This window comes from Crocodylus siamensis, chromosome 1 (genome assembly GCF_052110815.1).
Source record: "Crocodylus siamensis isolate JL-2025a chromosome 1, ASM5211081v1, whole genome shotgun sequence".
In the NCBI taxonomy this organism is placed as follows: Eukaryota; Metazoa; Chordata; order Crocodylia; family Crocodylidae; genus Crocodylus; species Crocodylus siamensis.
In genome coordinates this window covers 176,683,930-176,708,795 of record NC_143395.1, presented here as the reverse complement: position 1 = coordinate 176,708,795, position 24,866 = coordinate 176,683,930, and the positions used below count along the sequence as shown (strand labels likewise).

General features: G+C 49.2%; 1 long non-coding RNA gene across 1 annotated transcript in view; it reads right to left on the bottom strand.

Annotated features, from left to right (window-relative positions):
- Positions 1–217: 217 nt before the first annotated feature.
- Positions 218–24,866, bottom strand: part of LOC149873699 (uncharacterized) — a 258,851-nt gene continuing 234,202 nt past the window's right edge. Inside the window, exon 3 of the long non-coding RNA XR_016440050.1 lies at positions 218–281. This is a non-coding gene — a long non-coding RNA (uncharacterized LOC149873699). The remainder of the gene's footprint in view (positions 282–24,866) is intronic.

The following is a 24,866-nucleotide window of genomic DNA, read 5'->3' as shown; positions in this document are numbered from 1 at the left end:
GTAGTTCTGGGGGCCTGCATCCCTATACCTTCCCTTCAGCAGTGGGCTGGAGAGAAGAGTTCACACCAGAGAGTCCTGAGCTGCTCCTTGGGTTCGTTGCGGTGCAGGAAGCTGCTTTTGCATTGCAAGGGGCCCCTCATTGTTCCTGGAGAAGTGGTAGAATGCTGATGTTTTATCCCACAGAGAGGCTGAGTGTATATGTGTGGATTGACTGCAGCTCCAGCCAGTATGCATGCACCCCAAAACTTCTGGGCTGGATTATATGGCCCGCTGATACAAAACTGCAAGACAAACGCCAACAGAAGCCAGATTAGTTAATGGCTACAGCTCCCCCATAGCCACACCATTAACTCACAGATCTCATCAGGCCTTCTGGCCCCATCCCCTTCCCAGCCATGTGCTTCTCTGACTAGCCTCAGGTGTTTCCCGTTAGCTCAGTGAACAGTCTACTGTGCTGCAGTTTGCCCTCCTCCATGCCTGGAGCTCTCCCCTTTATGCCTACTGAAACACAGATAATTTCCAGGTAGCCACTTGCAGACCTGCAGCCCTTATCTTGACCTTCCCCTGGATGCTTAATTAAAGGTAGAGGGAACAGTAAATTCTGACCCTACCCTGCTGTTGTCACCTTGAAGTAACAGGGTCCCTTGTACACCATCCCATTGAGAATATAGCTGCATAAGAGTCAGTATTTCAGCCCCTGTAGAAGCAGCTGCAGCGTGCCAGAGTAAATTCTACATTTCAGAGGGTTGTTACACATTACACTTAGCATATGTTAACTGCACTTACAAGAAAAGCATCTGATTATTTAGCAAAATAACACATCCTCAGTGCTCTCCAGTTGCAGCCAAGTTAGGACTTTTGAGCGAGGAATATCTCCTGATCCCATTAGGGCACTTGTACATGTGACGCCATTACCATGTACACATGATGAAAATGTTACTTTGTCTGGCTTAATGGTGTCACATTGTACTCATGCAAGAGTTTTGGGGGTTTTAAATGAGTTTGCAACATTGTAAATTGCAACAATGTAGCTGTCAGCTTGCCCCGCCTTCTCCCCCAGCAGTGGGACAGGTGGGCAGGCTCCACAGAAAAAAAAGATCAGTCCCATAACCACTTCTGCTTTCAGCAGGCTCCTGCAGCTGGCAGAATGCCTACGACTGTCCAGGAATGGGCTGGCTTGCCCCGGGACACCATGGGAAGGCAGCAGGTGGGCAGCTGGGTTTGATGGTGGCCAGAGTAGGTGACAGGACTGGTGTCACCTGGAAGCCCGGGTGGGCTCAGGTGATCAAGCACCTCCAAGCTGAGGCAGCACCCAGCCAGCTAGCAGCCAAGCTTTCCCCATTTTTAATGGATTAAAAATTTGTCTCCAGACACTGAAAACAAATGCAAGAGCTGTTTCTAAATAAGTACCTGTCAAGACTACAGCTGTGTAAACAAGTACATTTTCAATTCAGTAACTAAACTGAAAAATAAAAAATAATTCGAGTCAACCTGTTCTTGAAAATGTCCATCCTTAGAAATTAACAAAAGTAGGTTGGGCAGACACTTGACTAGGATGGGTTAGTCAAAGGGAGCAATCCTAGATGCGCAAGCAAAATCTATCCCATTTTGGTGGAAAGGCAGCAAAAGGGCACAGCAGCCCCCTTGGCTCTCCAGGGAACTAGCAGACCCCCTGCATCTAAAAAGATAGACCTCCAAAGGATGGAGGACTGGATCTACCTCCAAGAAGGAATACTCTGCACTGGTCTGGACCTGCAGGGAGTGAACCAGGAAAGCCAAGGCTGCGACAGAACTCCAACTAACTACAAATGTCAAGGACAATAAAAAGATATGTGGGGAGCCGGAGAAAAAGCAAGGACAACATCGCACCCCTGCTGAACCAGATGGGGCAACTGACAACTGACACCCAGGAAAAAGCCAACCTATTAAATGGGTACTTTGCATTGGTCTTTCATCAGTACCATGGGACACCCATGCCCACCATGGAACAGGGCGGTCCAGGTGAGGGAGATCCCCTGCCCTCCATTAATACTGACCTTGTGAAGGAACACCTTGAGAGGCTGGATACCTTCAAGTCAGCCGGCCCTGACAATCTACACCCCAGGGTATTCAAGAAGCCGGCAAGCATCATAGCCCAGGCTCTGGCATGGATCTTTGAAAACTCCTGGCGCTCTGGTGTAGTGCCCGAAGACTGGAAGAAGGCCAACGTGGTGCCTATCTTCAAGAAAGGGAGGAAAGTGGATCCGGCAAACTATAGGCCCATCCGCCTGACTTCTATCTCAGGGAAGATCTTAGAAAAGTTTATTAAAGAGGCCATCCTTAATGCGCTGGCTGACGCCAACATCCTGAGGGATAGCCAGCACGGGTTTGTTGAGGGTAGGTCTTGCTTGACCAATCTCATTTCCTTCTACGACCAGGTGACCTATCACCTGGACAAGGGAGAAGAGATTGATGTCATATATCTTGACTTCAAAAAAGCCTTCGATCTGGTATCCCATAATCATGTCTTGGTGAAACTGGCCAATCATGGCCTTTGGTCCACCACGATCTGCTGGCTGGGAAATTGGCTCCGTGGTTGGACCCAGAGGGTAGTAATTGATGGAAGTCAATCATCATGGTGTCCTGTGACCAGTGGGGTTCCCCAAGGCTCTGTCCTTGGACCCATATTGTTCAACATTTTCATTAATGATGTGGACACTGGAGTCAGAAGCAGGCTGGCCAGGTTCGCTGATAACACCAAACTTTGGGGCAAAGCATCCACACCAGAAGACAGGTGGATGATCCAGGATGACCTGGACAGGCTCACCAAATGGGCAGACAAGAACCTGATGGTGTTTAACACCAAAAAATGCAAGGTTTGCCACCTTGGGAAGAAAAACATGCAGCATCCTTATAGGCTTGGCAGTACTATGCTGGCTGGCACGACAGAAGAAAGAGACCTGGGGGTCATCATTGACCACAAGATGAACATGAGCCTGCAATGCGATGCTGCGGCTAGTAAAGCGACCAAAACACTGGCTTGCATCCATAGATGCTTCTCAAGCAAATCCCAGGATGTCATTCTCCCGTTGTACTCGGCCTTGGTGAGGCCGCAGCTGGAGTACTGCGTCCTTTTTGGGCTCCACAATTCAAAAAGGATGTGGAGAAGCTTGAGAGAGTCCAGAGAAGAGCCACACACATGATCAGAGGTCAGGAAAACAGGCCTTACGATGACAGGCTGAGAGCCATGGGGCTCTTTAGCCTGGAAAAGCTCAGGGGTGATCTGGTGGCCACCTACAAGTTTATCAGGGGTGACCACCAGTATGTGGGGGAATGTTTGTTCACAAGAGCATCCCAAGGGATGACGAGGTTGAACGGTCATAAACTACTACAAGACTGTTTCAGGCTGGACATAAGGAAGAACTTCTTTACTGTTCACGTGCCCAAGGTTTGAAACAGACTGCTGCCAGAGGTGGTTCAAGCACCTACTTTGAACACCTTCAAGAGACATTTGGATGCTTATCTTGCTGGGATCCTATGATCCCTGCTGACTTCCTGCCCCTGGGGCAGGGGGCTGGACTCGATGATCTTCCAAGGTCCCTTTCAGCCCTAGTGTCTATGAATCTATAAGATGATCCTGCCTTGAGCAAGGAGCTGGACTAAATTACCTTATGATGTCTCTTCCAACCCTACCTTCCTATGAATCTGTAACTAATGTTCTTCAGAATTTGCAGTGAACTGGAAAGAACTTTGTTTCTTTGCTGGACAATTGTAATACAGTTGGACACCCTAAATTCTCAAGGGGACTTAGGCATTATCCACAAAACTAGTAAAGAGGATGAGATGGCAGTCCTCTTCTACCAAATAGCTCAGTGGTTAGAGCACTCAAATAAAAAGATCCAGGTTCCAACCCTCTCTCTCTGCCAGAGAAAGCAAGGACTTGAATCATGATTGCTTCTGGAATGGAATAGGAATTGGCCCAAATTTTCTGGCTAGGGACATTCTGAGTCACTGTCTCTCTGGCCTAGTAAGTATTTCACACACAGTAAAACAGCTTCAAAGGTTGAAAGAGAGAGATCCCATTCAAAAACATTCTGAAGCCTATAACTTTTGGCTCCTCCCCCCACACCCCGAGTGATAGAAGATCCTTGCTCTGAATCAAAGATGTATTTTGAATCTGTGCCTTCTACATGTCAGGTGGATATAATACTTAGATATATACTGCATAAGAGAAAGGGTACCTCAAATGCCTCCCTGTGGGTTTGAAAATAATATACATGTTGTCTTGTGAAAGGAAAACTCTTTTTTGTCCTATCTGCTTGTGAATTTAGTCAAAACAATAAAAAAAATTAATTTTAGCATTTCCAAAATCTTTTTTTTTTTCAATTCTTTTGGCCAAAACCTTTTTACCAAGTTTGATCTACGTTCCCAAGGGGTGTCAGGTTGACCAAAAATTTCATACAGTGAAAAAATTGCCCAATCCTAATTTAAAGTAACACTATACTTTAAAAAAGTATGGAGATGTGCTTTGATGCTAGAGATTTTAGGTTTTACCAAGAACGTTTGAAGATGCTTTGTTCATTAAATGTACTACTCTGAAAAATCCTATAATCAGCAAAGTACTTTTGATTAAGGCCATATTTGATAAAACATCATCCCAAAGTTATGTCATATTGTTCCTGACTCCAAGTTTTTATGTGGGTGCCTAAACATTTGTGATACCCCTCCAAATAAAACGAAGGTCCAAGCCAATTAGGGAAATTCAAGAAATAACGATAGTCGATCCAATAATTGACAAATAATCATAACAGTTATGTTCAACTTCTCCAGAGGAATAAATATATTTTAAAAAGCTACTAACTGCTCTATTGGAGTCAATAGAGAAAACAAAACACTACATTTTAGATTTCTGAATTTAAAAAGCAACAGCAGCACATAGTCAAAACTGAGGAAACCTTAGACTCAGCAGGAAAACTACTTAGGCATACCATAATAGGGCTTCCAAAGATATGCACAGTCCTAAAAAAGAAGCAAACAGAAGAAAGCAAGCCAAAGAGGATGGGGCAATTTGAAGAGTAAATACCTAAAGACAAAACAACAAATAAATAAGGGTAAAATCATCATTCCATTGAAGTTAATGGGAGTTTTGCCATTGCAATCCAAAGGTGAAAGAGTTGTATCTTTTGAATACATCAGAAGACAGCCCATATGAAAACCATTGTGTCTGGTGGACCACCCTAAAGTAAAGAGTACTATGAAAAAGAGCAAGGACATTTCAGAGAAACTAAATTTATTTTCCTTTTATCAGTTTTCACCACAGAGGACATTGGGGAAACATTTACCAAAGATTTATTTTTGCAGGTAAAAAAGTACTGAGACTATTTCACATATTTAATTATAAAACAGAAAGTGCCAAACAAAATAGGTAAGTTCAAAAGCAACAAAACACCACAGTTGGATAATAAAACGAAAACAGTTTTGAAGAACATCAGGACTGAAGTGGCCAAACTACCAACAAAGATGTAAAGCAGTTAATGTTTCATGACTATTTTAGAAGACGACAATGTAACAAATGTGTATTTATCTACAAGGGCACCAGTGTGTTCTGAACCATTGAGTCTTATTGTATACTCTGTAAACTCATTGAAAAAATACATTAAGAGTGAAAGGACCTAGAGCTTCTATTAAAAAAATTATTTCATTTAAATCTAGAATTCTTTTAACATGTTAGTATAATAACTGATAAAGGAAAATGCCCAATATAAAAGTTTTTTGAACTTTCAAAACACCTTTGATAAAGACTCAAATAAGAGTCTGTTACAGAACTGTAGTTCTCATGGACTGGGACTAAATAATTTGATGATATGAGCCATATTATATATGAAAATGGCAGCACTATCTATACATAAGGCTGCCCATCTCTTCCCACAAGACTCTGTTTTCAGTTTTTCCAAACTTCAGTCTTCTGAGCTGAAATTTCCAAACCATATGCCTACTTGGTCTGTTTTGGGTTTTATTATTATTTTTAAAAGGGTTCAGCCATTTTCAGAAAAAATTATGCTGTTTTGCCTATGTTGAAAAATGGTTACAGTCAATTTATGGAAGAGCTTCTATGCTTTGCAGCAACAGATTGAATTTTGGCAAAAATGTTGCTCTGCTGTCCAATATATGCCACTCACTGTCTCAATGAAAACTCACTTGCATCTGGCCAAATCTGACATTTTTTTAAATGCACCTGTCTGCCCATGTTCACTACATACTTCTTAGGAATTTGGCCACTAAATACTCCAAAGAAGCTGTCTGTACTAAGCTTGCTTCAGTGCAGGCTTGAATGCATTTTTGCAATCACAAGGTTTCCATGCCAAAACAAACCATACCTCTGTCAATGCACAGAATGACTAGGAATGAATCAGAATTGTGCAGAAAAGAAGGCTGTGTCTGTAGAAATTTACCCTGATTTATTGCAGCAGTGTTGTAAGTGAGTTGGGGCCCTTGCTGCCATACAGGTAGGCTTTGGCCCCTTATGAGTCCCTCCAAACAATAAGCTGTAAGTGGGCTCATGCCTGCAGCCTTGCTGTGTGGCTTTGCTCCCTTGGGAGCAACTCAGCTAGGCCTCGATCTAAACAAAGAAATAAGCAAGTAAAGCCAACTGTTAGCCTTTCTTCAGGTAGAAGGAGAGGTCCTTTAGCTCTGCCTCTTCCTCTGGGTTTCAGTCTGCTTCCTGCCCATAAACTGCTCCCTTCCTAGCTCAAGCGAAAGCTGTTTGCTGTCTCCTTGCTAATCACTCACAGCTGGCCACCTACCCCAGGGCTGGCTGCCCCACTTAAAGGGCCAGACTGTCCTGCTACAAGCATGAATTAGGCAGAGACTACTGGGATCAGAGAAAGAATGGTATCATAATTAAACCATCTACACGTTGACCTACAGAACTCTATTCTATTCCTGCCTCTGCCACAAATTTACTGTGTGGAGTTAAGAAAATTCCTCAAACCAAACTTTTTACAGGTGTATTCTCTATTTCCTGGGTATCCAACTTGAGACTGAGGGCCAATTTGCAGAACCTAGGTACTCACAGCTATAACTGAAGGCACTGGAAGCTGTGCTTTGAACACACAATGTGCTACATAATGCTAAGTATTCTGGAAAATCAGCACTTAGCTAGCTCAAGTTGGTCACCAATATTATGCTTTTTACCTTTTTTCTTTCTCTCAATCTCACCCTGTTCCTCAGTTTCCCATATGTCAGATGAGCCTAAAAATATTCATTTATGTTACAGGCCTGCTACGAATATAAATCCATTCATATTTGTGAAGCACCCAGATATTACAGAATTACTTGTTTTTCTCCCATTCTATGTTTAGAGGGCTTCATTTGAATTAAGTGAGTCTAAGGGCCCCAAGCTACAGCTAGAATAACAATTTGAATAATGGCTTATTCCGTGAGCACTGTCCATCCAGTGCACTGAATATGGTTGGGAATCTGATGGAAAAAGTAATTTATGATTATATAGCTTCAGACTGTATGTGTTATAATGGATGTGCCAAAGCAGGCCTGAATTAAGGTTACACAGGGAACTTCTTGTGTAGTACATCCACAATTTTGAATACCTAATTGTAAACTTAACACTCTTCTGGCATGTTTTGTTATACTTAATAAATATACAGATTAGAGAAAGAGTAATATCATGGAGTGGAAAATTAATTATGAGACAGCAAATAAAATCTAAAGATCAACTGTCAGTTTTCATTATGGCCAACAGTGAGATGTTGCAAAGTGCTAGGCAAGAAACAGTGTTGTTTAATAATAATCTAGAAAGTAAGTGAAAAATGCTTCAGGCAAAAGTGCAGGTGACACAAAATTACTTAGAAGAGTCAGACTAGAGAAAGTTGTGAACAATTGCAGGTGAACATAACAGAATGAAGCAAATTAAATTCACTGTTGAGAAATGCAAAATCTCATGCAACAGATAGAATAATATGAGCTACCAAAATGTCCTGCTAGATTCTACAGAAGTCCTAACCATTCAGAAGAAGACTGGATGTTACCGTGGAAAGCTCAATGCATGTCTTCACTCAATGCACAGTAATGATTTTAAAAAAAGCAAACAAAATGACAACCTGTCTCTTTTCTGTCCCCAACTCTGGAGTTGGCCTGGGGCTAAACCATTTGCTAGCATTATTTACCTTAGTGACAAGGGCTGTTCAAATTTGCAGTACTTGACCATCATCCCCTGCCCCTGGAACAAAGTCCCTCTAAAACACCCGCTCTGTGTGTGGTAGGCCAGCATCATGCCATGGGGAAACTCACTCACATCAAGGTCTGGTTGTAGTTTTTATCCCATGGATAAAACAGAAAGTGCTTTGAAGTCTGGACACCGATAGGTAGAGCATTCAGCTGTGATGAAACGGTAAAGCCTATCAACCTAGTTAAGTACAGTCCTGAGAGAAAAGTGATTTAAAATGATGCAAGAACAGAGTGGGGCACATCTTTTGGCATGACATTGCTCATTTGTGACTTCCAGGCTATGCCAAAGAGCAGGGTTCTGGCCATAAGTGGCAAGTGAAGAATTCCCCTTCTGGGGCACATCCACACATGCAAGCACACACAATTGCAGCAGCTCAAATAGAAGTGGTGCAGATTTGAGCCAGGGCTTTTTGCCTCAGCACACATGCTTGGACATGCACTTTGTTGTGGAGCAAATTGTGCCACTTGGGGCAAAACAACTCTACCTGACTCCTCCCAGATCTGCAGCCAGGGGGACCTAGAGCCCAGGGCTAGCACCTGTGCTGTTCCCAGCAGTATAAAAAGCCGCCCTGGCAAGTAGCTCAGGGCTACTAGCTCTCAGGAGCTTCTGGGGCCCAATCAATTGGTACCTGGGGACACTACTCTTTGTGCCAGCTGGACTGCTGAAGCAGCCCTGAGAGTTCCCTGCACCCTTTACCCAGTGCAGGGTGGGGCTGCTGCCTGGCTGTGACCTGCTGTGTACCTGCCAGACCTGGATGGGGACTGCACAGCCAGTAGAGACATCTGCCTTCTGAGCCAGCTGCCAGTGTGCTGTGGCTGCAGGGTTGGCCTCTGTGCAACACTACTGCCACATGTGCCCCCTGCCTGGCCATCTGGGCAGCTATAGCCTGAAAGATGTTCTGGGTGTCATGGCCTGCTCTGAACTGTCAAAGCCTGTCCTCCTGGCCCCATTTGGCCAGGAGGTCAGCCACAGCCAGCTGGGTCCAAGGTGCCAGCTCTGACCAGGCAGGGTCCTAGCAGGAATTCTGGTGCTCCCTACTGGAAAACTGAAAACTCCCTGATTAAAAAAAAAAACCAAAGTCACTGTAAAATTCCCCAAAATCCTTGTTCCTCCACAAGTAAAACAAAAGACGACTATAAAGACAGAGAGAGAGTGAGACAGAGACAGTGATCAGTTGGACGATGTTTTATTGATATATGTACAGTGTTAAAACATGTCTCTCATCATAATAATAAAGTGAACTCTAAATACATGTTTCATGAATTCATGAATATATATCTTGCTACCCTCCCACAGGGGCGTTGGCCCCCACACAGGGGTTATGGCCTCCCAACAGGGGATGCGGTCCCCACACAAAGGCTACCGCCCCCCAAGGAGGGTTCATAGATTCATAGATTATAGAGTCGGAAGGGACCCAATGGATCATTGTGTTCGACCCTCTATTCTGACAGATTCTTTCCCCGTTCTTAACTTCTTTAGTCTTCTCAATTAGAGAGCACCTCAAAATTAACTTACATCATTAAATCTTCTCTCTTAACATATTTCCATTGATACTCATTGTGGCAGAGCACCATCAGGGTGCTTGCCACTTAGTGGACTACTGCAGACTACAAAGGAGTCTGCATGGTGAGCAGCAGGGAGACAAACCCTATGGCAATCATTTTAAGGGCGAAAGTGTGTGGCAAAGCACCTTTGGGTGAGAAAAGGTGAGAACAGACAGCATGGCAACCAGCAGGTGCAGGCCAGCCTTGATGAAAAAGTCATATGGCTGCAGGTTGGGCCATGTGATTGGAGGAGAGGGCTAAGCAACCTCCATTTTAGTTCAGGTCTCAGGGCTGAATCAGTAGTTTGCTGGTGGCAGCCAGGAAGCATCAACACAAATCCTGTCTCAACCTTCTCTTTTTTAGGCTAAAGAGGCCCAGATCCCTCAGCCTCTCCTTATATGGACTGCCTTGTAAGTCCCTGATCATACAGGTAGCTCTTTTCTGGACCCTCTCAAGTTTTTCCACATCCTTATTGAAGTGCGGCACCCAGAAGTGGATCCAGTACTCCAACTGCGGTCTCACCAGTGCTGAGTACAGTGGGAGTATCACTTCCTTAGTTTTACACGCAATGAATTGGTTGATGCATGCCAGTGTGTTATTTGCCCTCCTGACCACCGACTCACACTCATGGCTCATATTCATGCAGTGGTCAATCACTACCCCTAGGTCCCTTTTGGCCGTGATGCAAGTCAAGTTGTCACCACAGAGCCTGTATGTATGTTGAGGGCTGTTTGCCCCCAGATGGAGCATCTTATACTTAGAAGTGTTAAACTTCATCTGGTTCCAATCTGCCCAGCTCTCAAGCCTGTCCAGGTAGGTCCACCTGTATCTGCAACCTATCTTCTGACATGACCACACTGCCCCATAAGTTGGTGTCATCCATGAAATTGGCCAGCAAGCTGTTCACTCCCCCATCCAAATCATTGATAAAAATGTTGAAAAGCACCAATCCAAGCACAGATTCCTGAGGGACACTGCTCCTCAAGGAAGCAATCTTGAAGGCACAAGCAATGTCTATCCCATCTCGGAGGAAGAGTAGCAAAAGGGCACAGCAACCCCCTTGGCTCTGCAGGGAACTTGTGGACCTCCTGCATCTAAAAAGAAAGACCTATAAAGGATGGAAGACTGGAATCACCTCAAAGGCGTAGTACTGGTCCAGACCTGTAGGGAGTGAACCAGGAAAGCCAAGGCTGTGACCAAACTCCAACTGGCTACATGTATCAAAGACCATAAAAAGTCTTTTTTTTAGATATGTGGGGAGCCAGAGGAAAAGCAAGGGTAACACTGGACCCCTGCTAAACCAAATGGGACAACTGACAACTGACACCCAGGAAAAAGCCAACCTGCTAATGGATAGTTTGCATCAGTTTTTCACCAGCCCCAAGGGATGGCCCTGCTCAATACGGTACAGGACAGCCAGGGTGAGGGCGAATTGTTACCCAACATCAATGCAGACCATGTGAAGGAACACCTTGAGAGGCTGGACACCTTCCAGTCAGCTGGCCCAGGCAGTTTACACTCCAGGGTACTCAAGGAGCTGGCAGGCATCATAGCTCAGCCAATGGCATGGATCTTCGAGAACTCGTGCTGCTCAGCTGACATGCTCAAAGATTGGAAGAAGGCTGATGTGGTGCCTATCTTCAAGAAAAGGAGAAAAGTAGATCCGGGGAACTACAGGCTTATCAGCCTGACCTCTATCCCAGGGAAGGTCTTGGAAAAAAATATCAAATAGTCGATTCTTGGCAAACTGGCTGATGGCAACATCCTGATGGATAGCCAGCATGGGTTTGTTGCAGGTAGGTCTTGTTTGACCAATCTCATCTCCTTCTATGACCCGGTGATGTATCACCTGGACAAGGGAGAAGAGATTGACATCATATATCTTGACTTTAAAAAAGCCTTTGATCTGGTGTCCAATGATCTCCTCATGGAAAAATTGGCCAACTGCAGCCTCAGCTACATCACAGTCCAACGGCTGGAGAATTGGCTCTGAGGTCAGACCCAGAGAGTGTTAATAAACGGAAGTTGTGAGGGGGCCAGGACCCCGCGGGGCCCGGCCCAAGAGACCAACCCCGGAGTTCTGCCCCGTTTCCGGGCCCGGACCCGGAAACCCGGCGGGGAACTTAATGGTTTCCGGAACCTGAACCGCACGGGCGCGAGACCAGCGCGGAAGTATAAAGGGGAAACGCCTACCCGCAGAGAGGAGGGGAGGCTCCACCCGGAGCCTGTTGCAGGAGCCGGAGAGCCGCGTGCGGTGTGGCCGGGAGGCACGCGGCTGGAGTCGGCGGCAGCGGATCCAGGAGCCGCGGATCCGGAGACGGTGAGTCGAGGAGCGGCGGAGCTGGGAGCACCGCAGCAGAGGCCGGCAGCGGAGCAGCTGGCAGCGGCGGAGCCGGGAGCACCGCGGCAGGAGCCGGCAGCAGAGCAGCCGGCAGCAGCGGAGCTGGGAGCACCGCAGCAGAGGCCAGCAGCGGAGCAGCCGGCAGCGGCGGAGCCGGGAGCACCGCGGCAGGAGCAAGCAGCGGAACAGCCGGCAGCGGCGGAGCCGGGAGCACCTCGGCGAGGGATAGCGGCGGCGTCCCGGAGGGCGGTGAAGCCCCACACGACCCTAGAGGGACCCGTGACGCCGGAAACAGCAGAGCCAGCGACAACAAGGGGCCCCGAGGACTCAAAGGTAACCCAGACCCCGAGGGCAACTGGGAAGGGGGCCGCTGACGGGGGAACCCTTATCCAGAGACTTCGGGACTCGTGGTCGCGGAAGACGACCCGCGGGCGGGGAAGGCCGGCCGTATGAACCCCACCTTGCGGGAGACTTACATACGGGGGTTGTGATAACCCAGGACTGTAGGAGCCAGCGGCACCAGGGGGAATAGGTGCCGTGGGGACACTAGTGAGGGCCCAGCCGGAGGGAGGAACCCCTCCTTTTCCCGCTGGACTGGGACTCTAACAAGGGAGCCCCTCACAGAGGCTCCCCTCTCGGAGGACCGGGCGAGGGTGTAGGGGAGGAGGAGCCCTCAGGACCCCTGGACCTTGGAGGTACCGTACCTCACGTGGACCGCCAGCTTCCCGGCAAGGGTGAACCCCCATAATTTCCATCAAGTTGTGGCAGGCGAGAGCGGCGAAGCGAGACGGTCCACCGCGTACCCCTCCTCTCCAGGGGACATCCGGGGTTCGGGGTCCCACGGTACGTGGTACACCCCCAGCCCCTTACAACTGGTGCATTGGCCGGGAATCCGAACCCGGCCTAGCTCAGAAAGCACTACCCTACTATGGAGCTCCCTACGAGCACGGACATGACGCAGCAAACGCTGCACTTGGTGGCCCAGCTGCTGCAGCAATACCAGCAAACTGCTTTAAGACAAGCGAGTGTGCAGGAACATTTGCTCCAACAGCAACAGATGCGGGCTGGCCCGTATAGCGGGGATATGAACCTGCCTCGCATGAATCGAGAAGACGATGCAGAGGCATTCATAGAAACCTTCGAAAGAGCGGCTCTCGCCGCAGGCATAGATCGGACGAAATGGGCCAGTCGGCTCGGGGTCCTGCTAACCGGCCCAGCCCAGGCAGCCTACCGAGCCCTGACCCGCGCCGAAGCTAGCGACTACGAGCGGGTGAAGGCTGAGATTTTACAACGCCTTGACATCACCCCGGAAAAGCACCGACAGGCGTTCCGACGGAACAAGATCAAGGACCAAAAGAGCCCCAAGGTATTGTGGCACAGCCTTAGGGACGAAATGATGAAGTGGCTGCGGCCGGCGGAAACCACGAAAGAAGAAATATGTGATCAAGTTCTGCTGGAGCAGTTCCTGGCGGACCTGGAGGACGACACCCAACAGTGGGTGAGGTGTCCCGGCCCCACGACCTCCCTGCAGGCGCTACAGCTGGCGGAGCAATATACCACAGCCCAGGTGGGTCGGCGCTCGGGCCGGGGAAACCCTCGGGCGGAAGACGTTCCACGCAAGGCCCGGGGAGGTAAGGCAGAGAAGGCCCCAGGGAACCCCGGGGTTAGTTGTTTCAGCTGCGGCGGCAGGGGGCACTTTGCCCGGTCCTGCCCGACTGAAGCTGAGTACACCCCCGGAAAGGGAACCCCGCTCCCCAGAGGCCACAGCAGAGCAGGGGAGTATACTCGGGAGGAACCCATGGACTGTGGGGTCGGCAGCAGGGAAGACCATCTTCCCAGGCCCTTGCCGCGAGTAAAGGCCTGGGTGGGGCAGCGATCACTCATGGCCGTAATTGACACCGGGTGCGCACAGACACTAGTCAGGCCATCACTGGTGGAATGGAGACGCGCCCCGCGTTGCACAGGAATCCACCTAGTTTGCCTGCACAATCAGCGGACACACTTCGAGCGGCGGATACTAGAGGTCCGGCTACTTGGAGTTTCAAGACGCCTCCCCGTGGGGTTGAAGGAGGATATTTTGCACCCCATGATTCTGGGGAGGGACTGGCCAGAGATATATGAGGTGCTGGCCACGCTCCAGCCTCAAAAAGAACACCCACAAGGCCTAGCCGGAGAAGAACTTGAACCGCCTTGGCCCGGCGAGCTGGAGGGCCTGGCGAACAGTGACCAGTTCCAGGAGGCGCAGGAGGAGGACGCGGAACTGAGGCCTTTCCATGAAGAGGCCCTTCAACGGGAACGCCAACTGGTAAGCCCCACGGCGGATCGGGGACAGGGCCCTCGGGTCGAGTTAAGACAGGGCCTGCTGTACCGAATTAAGTCTGACCCCCGGACAGGGCGGGAGGGAAGCCAACTTTTAATTCCCTGCCGCTACCGCACGCCCCTATTACAACTAGCCCATGGGAACCCAATGGGAGGCCATTTGGGAAAAAGGAAAACAGAGGCCAGGCTGACCCGCTGGTGTTTCTGGCCGCATTTATATGAGGATGTGGAACGATTTTGTAAAGAATGTCGCCACTGCCAGTTAGTGAGCCCCATAAACCCCCGCGTGCCCCTCTTCAAGTGATGCCTGTTATACGGGAGCCATTCACTAGGGTGGCACTCGACGTGGTGGGGCCTCTACCCCGAAGCATCGCCGGTCACCGGTTCTTACTAGTGCTTATTGATTACGCCACCCGATTCCCGGAGGCTATTCCTTTACGGCCAGTGACGGGCTGCAGGGTGGCCGAGGAACTGATGAAGTGGGTGGCCCGCTTCGGGATCCCGCGAGAGATTGTGACCGACCAGGGAAAGAACTTTATGTCGGCTGTAATGGCCGCCATGTGCAAGGTGCTCCACGTCACGCACCTTAAAACATCGATTTATCATCCACAAACAAATGGCTTGGTCGAGCGTTTTAATGCGACACTGAAAGGGATGCTCCGACGCTGCACGCAGGAAGATCCAGCCCGGTGGGATTTGTTGGTCCCACCCCTGCTGTTTGCAGTGCGGGATGCCCCACAGGCCTCCACGGGCTACTCCCCTTTCAGCTTGGTCTTTGGGCACCAACCCCGGAGTTTGTTGGACATCCTAAGGGAGAGTTGGGAAAGCGGCGCACGAGGGGGTCGCCAGGTGGCGGAATACGCGCAAGAACTACAAGACAGACTCCACAAGGCACGGAGAGCAGCCCACGACAACCTCAAACAGGCCCAGGGACAGCAAAAGGACCGGTACGACCAGGGAACCCGGCAGAGAGAGTTACAGCCCGGACAGAAGGTGTTGGTGATGCTGCCCAGCTCTCATAGTAAGTTCGAGACGCAGTGGCAGGGGCCGGCCCGGGTAGTTAGAAGAACCGGCCCGGTCAATTATGAGGTCCGAAGGGAGGGCCATCCTAGGGCGTCCCAGGTCTTACACATCAACCTACTAAAGGAGTGGCAGGAGCCGCACGGGCTCCTGTTAGAAATGGATCGAGAGCCGGTAGATGGGGAGTGCCAAGAGGGGGAGACTACACCAAAGACCCGAGATGGGGGACCTCTTGAGGAAGAAACGTCCCTGTCTCCTTCCCAACAAAAAGAGTTACAACAGCTAATGGTAGAGTTTGGGGATGTGTTTTCAGAGATCCCAGGAAAGGCGAGAGGCGTGGAACATAAGATCCCGACAACCCCGGGCCAGATTGCCAGGGAAAAGTGGCGGCGCATTCCTTTTTACCGGCGCCAACCGATTAGAGATGAGCTTAATGGCATGCTGGCCCAAGGCATCATCACACCCTCCCGCAGCCCCTGGCGAAGCCCATTGGTGGCGGTGACGAAGCCAGACGGCAGCTTAAGGCTGTGTGTTGACTTCCGAAAAGTGAATGCCATCACCCAGTTCGATGCATTCCCCATGCCTCGGATAAGTGAGCTGGTGGAACGCATCGGGCAAGCCAATTACATCTCTACATTGGATTTAGCAAAAGGCTATTGGCAGATTCCCCTGCGAAGGGAGGATCAACCTAAGACAGCCTTTGGTACCCCCTGGGGCCTCTATGAATTCAAACGGATGCCGTTCGGATTGAACGGGGCGGCTGCAACCTTTCAAAGGTTAATTGATTGGATTCTAGCACCCCACCAGAAATACGCCGCTGCCTACCTCGATGACATCGTAATCTTTACCAAGACATGGGAACAACATCTTCAGGCCCTGCGACAGGTTTTGCAAGAGCTAAGAGGTAAGGGCCTGACGGCTAACCCAAACAAATGCGCTCTTGGAAAGTCCGAGACCAAATATCTCGGCTTCCAAGTAGGCAAAGGGCTGGTAAGACCTTTACGAGATAAGGTGGCAGCACTGCGGGATTATGAGGCACCGACAACCAAGCGGCAGATGCGAGCCTTTTTAGGGCTCGCCAGCTATTACCGGCGGTTTATTCCCCGGTTTGCGGAACTGGCGAACCTGCTAGTGGATACCACCAAGGGGAAGGAACCACCACGCATCTGTTGGACCCCAGAGAGACAGAAGGCGTTCCATGAGCTCCGGCGAGCATTGTGCCAAGGAGCGGTACTCCATACACCTAACTTTAACGTTCCCTTTATCCTACAGACGGATGCCTCAGCGTACACCCTGGGAGCGGTCCTCTCTCAGGAGGTGGAGGGAGTCGAACGCCCCGTGGCATTCGCCAGTCGCCGTTTGAACGAGCACGAACAGAGGTACTCTACAATTGAACGGGAGTGTCTCGCCATCTGCTGGGGAATAGACTACTTCCGGTATTACCTATTGGGCCGGGAGTTCCAGTTAATAACTGACCATGCCCCGCTACGGTGGCTCAACTCGGCTAAAACCGAGAATGCCCGGATAATGAGGTGGGCCCTGGCACTCCAGCCATATCAGTTTAAAATCGGGTATAAACCTGGCCATAGCAACACTGTGGCAGACTTCCTGTCCCGGTGGGGAGAGAGAGAGAATCCCCACGAGCCCTCGATATCGCCCCGGGCGGGCGGAGAGAAGCCCTCGGGGGGCGAATTTCCCACAGAAAAGGGGTCGCCTAGCGGCGTCTCGAGGGGTGGGGTATGTGAGGGGGCCAGGACCCCGTGGGGCCCGGCCCAAGAGACCAACCCCGGAGTTCCGCCCCGTTTCCGGGCCCGGACCCGGAAACCTGGCGGGGAACTTAATGGTTTCCGGAACCTGAACCGCGCGGGCGCGAGACCAGCGCGGAAGTATAAAGGGGAAACGCCTACCCGCAGAGAGGAGGGGAGGCTCCACCCGGAGCCTGTTGCAGGAGCCGGAGAGCCGCGTGCGGTGTGGCCGGGAGGCACGCGGCTGGAGTCGGCGGCAGCGGATCCAGGAGCCGCGGATCCGGAGACGGTGAGTCGAGGAGCGGCGGAGCTGGGAGCACCGCAGCAGAGGCCGGCAGCGGAGCAGCTGGCAGCGGCGGAGCCGGGAGCACCGCGGCAGGAGCCGGCAGCAGAGCAGCCGGCAGCAGCGGAGCTGGGAGCACCGCAGCAGAGGCCAGCAGCGGAGCAGCCGGCAGCGGCGGAGCCGGGAGCACCGCGGCAGGAGCAAGCAGCGGAACAGCCGGCAGCGGCGGAGCCGGGAGCACCTCGGCGAGGGATAGCGGCGGCGTCCCGGAGGGCGGTGAAGCCCCACACGACCCTAGAGGGACCCGTGACGCCAGAAACAGCAGAGCCAGCGACAACAAGGGGCCCCGAGGACTCGAAGGTAACCCAGACCCCGAGGGCAACTGGGAAGGGGGCCGCTGACGGGGGAACCCTTATCCAGAGACTTCGGGACTCGTGGTCGCGGAAGACGACCCGCGGGCGGGGAAGGCCGGCCGTATGAACCCCACCTTGCGGGAGACTTACATACGGGGGTTGTGATAACCCAGGACTGTAGGAGCCAGCGGCACCAGGGGGAATAGGTGCCGTGGGGACACTAGTGAGGGCCCAGCCGGAGGGAGGAACCCCTCCTTTTCCCGCTGGACTGGGACTCTAACAAGGGAGCCCCTCACAGAGGCTCCCCTCTCGGAGGACCGGGCGAGGGTGTAGGGGAGGAGGAGCCCTCAGGACCCCTGGACCTTGGAGGTACCGTACCTCACGTGGACCGCCAGCTTCCCGGCAAGGGTGAACCCCCATAATTTCCATCAAGTCGTGGCAGGCGAGAGCGGCGAAGCGAGACGGTCCACCGCGTACCCCTCCTCTCCAGGGGACATCCGGGGTTCGGGGTCCCACGGTACGTGGTACACCCCCAGCCCCTTACAGAAGTAAATCATCATGGTGCACCATGACTAACGGGGTCCCCCAAGGCTCCATCCTTGGGCCTATACTCTTTAACATCTTTATTAATGATGTAGACAATGGTGTCAGAAGCAGACTGGCCAAGTTCACCAAAGACACCAAAGTTTAGAGTAAAGCATCAACACCTGAGGACAAGATGGTGATCCAGGCTGACCTCGACAGGCTCAGAAAATGGGTGGGCAAAAACCTGATAGCATTCAACACCAGAAAATGCAAGGTACTCCACCTTGGGGAAAAAAATCTCATAGCATGCTTACAGGCTTCGCAGTGCTACACTTGCTAGCACCATGGATGAAAGGGACTTGGGGGGGGGGTCACGATTGACCACAAGATAAATATGAGCCACCAGGGCAATGTTGCAGCTGGTAAAATGAGCAAAACTCTGGCTTGCATCCATAGATGCTTCTCAAGCAAATCCCAGGATGTCTCCTGCTGTACTCAGCCTTGGTGAGGCTGCAGCTGGAGTACTACATCTAATTCTGGGCTCCACAATTTTAAAAGGATGTGGAAAAGCTTGAGTGAGTCCAGAGGAGAGCCACACGCATGATCATAGGGCAAGAGAACATGCCCTATGATGAGAGGCTGAGAGCCATGGGACTCTTCAGCCTGGAAAAGCGCAGGCTCAGGGGGGAACAGGTGGCTGCCTATAAATATATAAGGGGTATACATCAGGATCTGGGGGAACACCTGTTCACCAGAGTGCCCCAAGGGATGACAAGGTCAAATGATCACAAACTCCTCCAGGACCGTTTTGGGCTGGACATAAGGAAGGACTTCTTTACTGTCCAAGCCCCTAACACCTAGAATTGACTGCCTCCAGAGGTGGTGTAAGCACCTACTCTGGACTCCTTTAAGAAACATTTGGATGTTTATCTTGCTGGGCTCCATTGACCCCAGCTGACTTCCTGCCCCTGGGGCAGGGGGCTAGACTCGATGATCTTCCAAGGTCCCTTCCAGTCCTAATGTCTATGAATCTATGAGATCTGTTTATGAGAATTCTCTGGATCCTATCCTATAGCCAGTTTCCCAGCCCATCAAGGCTGGCCTGCACCTGCCAAGTTACCCTGCTGTCTGCTTTCACTCTTAAAGTGGCAGGCACCCAAAGATGCTCTGCCACAGTCATCTGCAGAGGAGAGGTTACTGGCAAGTTACTCTGAAGTGAGTCCTTACCACTCACTTTCCCATTCCCCCTTTTCTTCAGTTCTTCTAGCAAAACTCTGACTCTTTCCGGACGTTTCATCCTCCTCTCACTTCAACAAAATATCAGATCTAGTTTCCAGTTTGTTTTTGGTGGGAAGCTTTTTCTCCATGTCTTGGATATGCTGGGCTCTGATTGCCTCTTTGGAGCAGTATATTTGAGATTGGAAGTGGCTTTATTCGTAGTGCTACATGGAACACTATTGCTTTTTCCTAGTCCTCCTTCACTTGCAATTTTGGAAGCTGTGCTTCTGGACATGGCACAAAGTTCATAAGCTACAAACAGCTGAAGCAGACTCCCTCTTTCCAGATATGAGTATTTGCAATTTCTGCTATATGTATATTTCTTCCCATAAATACATGGTTGCTTCTTGCCTTCTGGAACAATTGGTTTCTTTCTAAGAAAACTGTCCAGATTCGGACCATGATGGCCAAGAGGATCATCAGGATGCATAAATTTGTCGCTGACAAATTAATATATCGCCAATTGTTCATCTAGCAAGCAACCTAGCCATGAATGATGCGTGCCCCTGCTGGCTGGGGGGGGGGGGCAGCGCAGCGCACAGTGGTGGCAAGAGCGTGGCAGTGCCCACAGATACCACCGGCGCTGTTGGCAGCAGGGGGGAGGTGGCAAGTGCCAGCCAGGGGCTGGTGACCACCCACAGACACTGGCGGCAGCATCAACAGCAGCCAGTGGGGATCACTGACCACCTGCAGAGGTGTTGGCAGTGGGTGGGGGGGTGGCGAGCAGCAACTACCCGCAGGCACTGCTGACACTGTCAGCAGCTCCTTTATGTAGGGGGTGCACTGCCATGCTCAGGGGGTACATGTGCACCCTCTACAAGTCCCCCCTGAACCTAGCCCTCTGAATAAATCCTTGTAAGCTGACATATGTGTCTCATATCCCATGCTTGCAGTGTTGTACTGAAAGCATATACTCACCTAGATTCCGATTCAGTTTCTCATAAGTTGCCCAAAATTGGGAATCCTAGGTACCATATTGAATGGTAGTTCATATACCCTCCTGTAAGACTGGATGCTTCAATTTCAATTTTTTTATATTCATGCTCCATGTCATGTACTGAGGCATAGGTGATCTGGCTGCTGGGCTGCACAAGCTGTTAGCCAAAGTCCGTGGGAAAGCCAGGGTCAAAGCCAGAGGGTCAGAGTCCAAGCCAGGGCTGAAACATTAGACAGAGCAAGGTCAGGGAGCAAGCCAGGTCAGATACCTGTGAGAACCAAGTTCCAACAATCCAAGACCTGAGGCAAAGGTGGAAGTCACAGTCTGAGCAGGATCAGCAACAGCTGGTCAGATCTAATGTCAGAGCACAAACGCAAGGCAGCATCAGCACAGTTCAAGAACAACAGGAGCCTTAAATAGGCAGAAGGATCCAATCAGGAGCCAGCAGCAGAAGGCCTTCCCTTACCTCTCTGCTTTCCTTCATGAGCTGTGGCCTGGTGAAGGGTTGAGCTGGTGCTTGGGTCAGGGGTTTGGGACTAGGTCCTAACAATGGTAAAATACTAGCCTGAGAGCACCAATTTCTTTTTGCACCTCCACTGGCAAAGTCCATGGGTTTTGCTCAATTCCACCTTATCTACATAAAACTCCTTATCTGGTATATGCTAGTTATAGGCACTTGAAGGTTTCATGTTTGCGATCTGCAGCACTTGGTAAAACGGTTCCTCTTACCACAGTTATTACAGAGCTTTCCAAATGATGGTCAGTGATTGGGGCCATGCTAACTTCCACACTTGCTGCATGCCCACCCCTTAGTAGTCCAAGAAAAATTCCACTGTGAGGTAGCTTCTTACCAATGAAAAATTCCATGCTGTGAGGTGGCTTTTTCTGGCTAAATTCTTTCATGCATAATGCACAGAAGCCCCCCTTTAGTGTATTCTGCTCTGCAGCCTGGGTCTTCATAGTTTCTGCTTCCCTGCCAATCTGAATAGTCTTTGGTAGGCATAAGTCTCCCTCATGCAATAGTCTCTCTTGTAATAATTATCTGCAATGCCACAAATAATCCTCTCTCTAATCAGAGATTCTGTCAAGTTCCCAAAAGCACAGTTCTTACTCTGCCTTTTTATTTCAGTAATGTATTGAGCTATACTTTCTCTGTTTGTTCGCACATAAAAATCTGTCTTTCAAGGGTCACAGTCTCTTTTTGATATGCAATATTTCTCAAATTTGGACAGTTTACATTTAATGATATATTTTGGCATTTAACTACAAAAGTCAAGTTGTTATAAGCACCCAGGGATTCCTGCCTCAGTGTGAGGATTTCCTGCAAGACATGTAAGGATTTGACTTTATCAATTTTCTCTTCTGCCCTTATAGCTGATCCACTCCAACCTTTGCCCTTCCTTTCTCTAGAAGGGAAGGTGGTGGTTGCAATGCTTCCAAAACTGTCTTCTTTCTTAAACTATGGCTGGGTAGGCAGATCTCTTACAGATGCCGTTATCCTCCCACATGGCTATGTTGCTCCATGTTCAATTTCCAACTTCTTTGATTTTGAAACTCAAGTTCTTTCAAGTTTCTTCTCATTTGCCATTCTGACACCGAACAATGTTCTTTGAGTTCAATAAAAAATGAATGAGAAGAATTAAACAGAAACTTTTATTGTGGTGTAGTAGGTAAGCCTCTGCAGTCCTCCTATTCATGAGTAACCAAATACTCTCAAACTTGGGGACCATTTCCCAACTTCTTAGGTCTTCTCAAATGGGGAGCATCTCAAAATTATAACTTTTAACACTACATCCCAACTGCTGGCACCTGGGTTGTGCTGAGAGAGAAAAGGGTGGGCAGGACACAGCATGACGTTCCAGTTAATCCATATGAAGGGCCAGGCTAATACAGAATGAGTGAAACACAACTGAGTTCCCATTACTGTCTCTCTGCTACATGCAACTAGCAGAGATTTCATCTAAGGAGAAATTGAACACTCTCACAGGCAGAATATTTGAGGTTTCTAGCTAAAAGTGAGGCTCCAGATCTATAACACATCTTATGTTTTTCATTTTGCTATATATGGAAAGTGTACTTCAAGGTTGTGAAGTCAGGCATGTGCCCAAGTCATTGGACTCAGTGCCTAAGCAAGTTGCATCTAGAACAGTGCTTCTCAACCTTTTTGTCCAGCGGGTTGGATAAGGCAGTCCTTTCTTGGGCCAGGTCTGGCTGGTGGACCCAATCCAGCACCCAGGGAAGGTGTTATGGGCCACAGAAAGAGACAGCCAGTCCCCAATTCAGACATATTGAAGGGGGTTTGCCCCAGCCCCACCTGGCTCCGTGCAGAGAAGGGGGCATAACCCAGCTCTGATCCAGTTCTGCTGGGGGAGGAGGCATGGCCCAACACCATGGAAAAGGAGGGGTTTAGCCCACCCCAACTGGTCCAGATTGGAGGGAGGGGCAGTGTGGCCCAACCCCACAGAGCAAAAGGGGCATGCCTTGGCCCCAATCTGGGGGGTTGGAGAGGCTGTGGCCTGGCCATGATCCAGTCACACAGGGGGGGCATGTCCTGGCCCCATGGGGAGAAGGGGGTCACAGCACATTACCAACTTAGCCATGCAGAGGAAAGGGGACATGGCCCAGCAATGATCTGGCTGGACAGGGGGAGAGTCATGGCCTGGTTCTGATCCACCAGGTAGGGATTGGGATTTTGGCAGTGGGGAGGGGTAACAGTAAGAGCTGCTACTGCTCCCCCACCCACCAAATTTCCTGACCCATGGGGAGCCCCACAGGTCAGATTCCAAGGCTCTGCATGCTGCATTTGGCCTGTGAGTCAGAGGTTGAGCGCCCTGGATCTAGAACATCATAATAATATTGTTTTATTTGCTTGTCTTTGTAAAGCTTCGAAGTTCAAGATGAAAAAGAAACTAAATCTGCTCCTTCACTAGTCCAGGACTGGTCACTGGAATATTCATTCTCATGTTTCCAGCCCATTTTGACATTTCTTGATGTCTGTAGCACTGTCATTTCCCTTGAGAGACCACTCCAGAATAGAATGCTTCTCATTGTCAAGAAGTTTTTTGCAGACCTCAACCTAAATTTTCTCTCTCAATGTTCATCTCTTTGTTCCTAGGTACATCACCATTCATTATTGTAAATAATTCCTTTTTTGATATTTAACAGCACCTAATATTACAGCTGATTGTATGTGAAATGGCTATATTCTGTCAAACTCACTATGACAAATTGAGACTTACTACATTTTAATGAATGTAGCTGAAACAAAGATTTTCTATTATCACCAAGCTAGTTCATAATTAGCTGCTTTCCATTTCTGCATTACAATGTAGAAATATCTTCTCAATCAGTGGATTTTACCATTATGTAACATTTTTGGATAATGGAAGTACAAACATGTTTTTAAATGCATTGCAGAGCTGTGCTATGTAACAGCTTCTTGTAGGCATGACAGACAAGTGGAAACAGTTAAATCCAGCTGGCTGAATGATCCATACAGCTGTGGCTTTTCTCAGCCTTTAAATAAAATATTAGGGTGTGTTTCTATTGTTTGTTAGCTGTCATCAGTCCATCTTTCAGCTGACTAAGGTTAAAGGGTATGTAGATTACTGGACTAGCTGTTTGGTAATTGTCACAGTCAGTTACTTGGTAACCCACAGAACAGCATTCTCTGGAGGTGGATTCTTGGTTGCTAAGCGATACATTCAGGTAAAATAACCTTTTCCTAGATTTTATTGCAACTATAGCCTCCAAGGTACAGTCCAAGGAATTCTTTTTCCCCCTAAACACAGCATTAGGAATTTAAGATGATTACTAAACTTCTCAGAGATCATACACACCATTCAACCAGGGTTAAATGAAGTGGCCCTACTTTACCCTTCTATTCAAATTACTCAAAATCTTCACCACCTACAACATGTTTTGACATGCAGCTTGGTTAATTTGCCAGTTATACAAGAGTGACATATAAAACAAAAAGCTAGTGAATGCAGAGAAAGGAGCCCTTGCTACATAAAGGGTTCTCAGCTAATATTCTCTTCTCTACAGCAAAGTCCTAAGGAAATTCTATGTACACGATATAGCTGACCCAGATGCATTTGTCACTAATGCGCACTAAGCAAATCACTAAAGACCCCACCAACCTTGACAATGTTAGAGAGGTCAGACCTTTACATGCATGAACTGTTCTTCAGCAGTTTTCCCCAACTGTTAGAAATAAACTGGAACTCCTAAAAATTAATGCTCCAACATGGATGCTCCAAAAAATTGATGCTCCAACATCAAGTCCTTTGTGTAG